Genomic DNA, 2,500 nt, shown 5'->3' with positions numbered 1-2,500 from the left:
GCGGAGAAGGGTTTCGTGTGAACAGCCGTTGCACACGAGTCAGTCGATCCTAAGCCCTAGGAGAAATCCGATGTTGATGGGGGCCGTCATAGCATGATGCACTTTGTGCTGGCCCCCGTTGGGCGAAAGGGAATCCGGTTCCTATTCCGGAACCCGGCAGCGGAACCGATACAAGTCGGGCCCCTCTTTTAGAGATGCTCGTCGGGGTAACCCAAAAGGACCCGGAGACGCCGTCGGGAGATCGGGGAAGAGTTTTCTTTTCTGCATGAGCGTTCGAGTTCCCTGGAATCCTCTAGCAGGGAGATAGGGTTTGGAACGCGAAGAGCACCGCAGTTGCGGCGGTGTCCCGATCTTCCCCTCGGACCTTGAAAATCCGGGAGAGGGCCACGTGGAGGTGTCGCGCCGGTTCGTACCCATATCCGCAGCAGGTCTCCAAGGTGAAGAGCCTCTAGTCGATAGAATAATGTAGGTAAGGGAAGTCGGCAAATTGGATCCGTAACTTCGGGATAAGGATTGGCTCTGAGGATCGGGGCGTGTCGGGCTTGGTCGGGAAGTGGGTCAGCGCTAACGTGCCGGGCCTGGGCGAGGTGAGTGCCGTAGGGGTGCCGGTAAGTGCGGGCGTTTAGCGCGGGCGTGGTCTGCTCTCGCCGTTGGTTGGCCTCGTGCTGGCCGGCGGTGCAGGATGCGCGCGCCTGCGCGGCGTTCGCGCCCCGGTGCTTCAACCTGCGTGCAGGATCCGAGCTCGGTCCCGTGCCTTGGCCTCCCACGGATCTTCCTTGCTGCGAGGCCGCGTCCGCCTTAGCGTGCTCCTCCGGGGGCGCGCGGGTGCGCGGATTCTCTTCGGCCGCCATTCAACGATCAACTCAGAACTGGCACGGACTGGGGGAATCCGACTGTCTAATTAAAACAAAGCATTGCGATGGCCCTAGCGGGTGTTGACGCAATGTGATTTCTGCCCAGTGCTCTGAATGTCAACGTGAAGAAATTCAAGCAAGCGCGGGTAAACGGCGGGAGTAACTATGACTCTCTTAAGGTGGCCAAGTGGCGGCGGTGTGGCTGCATCCGGACTTGGCTTTTCGAAGTGCGGTCTTGATGTAGTCGTGCTGCTGCTGCGAGGTGCCTTCCTTGGGTTATAGTTACAGGGAGAGTGATGCGCAATACATGGGCCTAGCCCTCTTAGCCTCTCCTCTCCTGCGGTCTTCTCCCCTTCTCGTGGGCCCGCTGATTTTAGCAGAGTGGAAGACCGCACCAGGGGCTTGGGGGGGTTACCAGCCCCCCGTCGCACTATCCCTTTTTTTAGTTGGGGGCAGTAACCAGAGAAAAAGTGGTGGCCCTTCCGCTGAAGGTGCCACCCCAACTCCCCCAGCACCTAGCCGGCCAACCGGCCGTGCCGAAAATCTTGTAACTGTTGCAGCTGTATACGCCTGTAGTGAGTGCCACCGCAGCTTCACCACCAAAAACGGTCTCGGGGTCCATCGCCGCCGCCAACACCTTGCGGCCGCCAACGCGGAGATCGTCACGGAGAGGCATCGCGCGAGGTGGACGGAGGAAGAAGTCCTGTCGCTCGCCAAGGCAGAGGCCGAACTGTTCCTCGAGAGGGACGCCCGGTTCTTCTTTGTAAATCAAGAGCTCATCAGGATGTTCCCCGACCGAACGCTTGAGGCAATCAAGTGCCGACGGCGGCAAGCTGCCCACAAGCAGCTTGTCCGCCAATTCATGGAGGCGCTTGAGATCGGTCTGGGGGAAGAGCCGGCGTCCCGCCGGGGAGCGGCGAGCCCGCTGCCTGACGCGGGCGAGGCCGCTGCGCCGCCCGTCGACGCAGCCGAGGACTTCGCGGCCGACACCACCGGGCCGCCGCCGGAGGGGCCGACTGACGCCGCCATCTGGGAGCATCTGGCGGGGCTACCCGCTTCCGCCCAGCGTTTCTCTGCCCTGGATCGTGTCATCGGTCTGGGGCGGGGCACGCCGCCCGATGTCATCCTGGGCATGCTCCCGGATGCCCTTGCGTCGGTCGGGTCCAGAGGGGAGAGATCGATCACCAGGACACAGCGGCCGCGCCAACCATCGAAGCGGCCGCCTGCCGCGCCGCCGACGCAGAAGCGCAAGCGGCGCCGCTGGGAGTACGCGAGAACGCAGGATGCCTTCCGACGGTCGCGTGCGCGTTGCGTGCGCGGCCTCTTGGATGGCACCCTGCTCCAGCCGCCACCTGCCATCCCTGGTCTGCTGGACTTCTGGGCGGACCTCTTCACCAAGAAGCCCATCTCCACCGCGGGCTTCATTCGTGACCGCCTCCTCCCGCACTCAGAGCCTGTCGCTCTCGAGTGCATATGGGGGCCGGTCACACGTGAGGAGGTCGCCGCCGCGTTGCCGCCCAGGGGATCAGCAGCCGGGCCGGACGGCCTTACCCCAGCGGAGTTGCGGCGCCTGCCGCACGAAGTCCTGGTGAAAGTGATGAATCTCTTCCTTCTGGCCCGCGCCCTTCCGGAACGCCTGCTTCGCG

The 2,500-nt window shown here is 63.3% G+C and overlaps 1 pseudogene; it reads left to right on the top strand.

Annotated features, from left to right (window-relative positions):
- The window catches only part of LOC126432494 (large subunit ribosomal RNA), a 7,960-nt pseudogene that overhangs the window by 1,851 nt on the left and 3,609 nt on the right, over nt 1-2,500 (top strand).

This window comes from Schistocerca serialis, unplaced genomic scaffold, assembly GCF_023864345.2.
Source record: "Schistocerca serialis cubense isolate TAMUIC-IGC-003099 unplaced genomic scaffold, iqSchSeri2.2 HiC_scaffold_1140, whole genome shotgun sequence".
Lineage (NCBI taxonomy): Eukaryota > Metazoa > Arthropoda > Insecta > Orthoptera > Acrididae > Schistocerca > Schistocerca serialis.
Note: the sequence above shows the minus strand (reverse complement) of the source record. Positions and strands in the feature narration are given on the sequence as shown.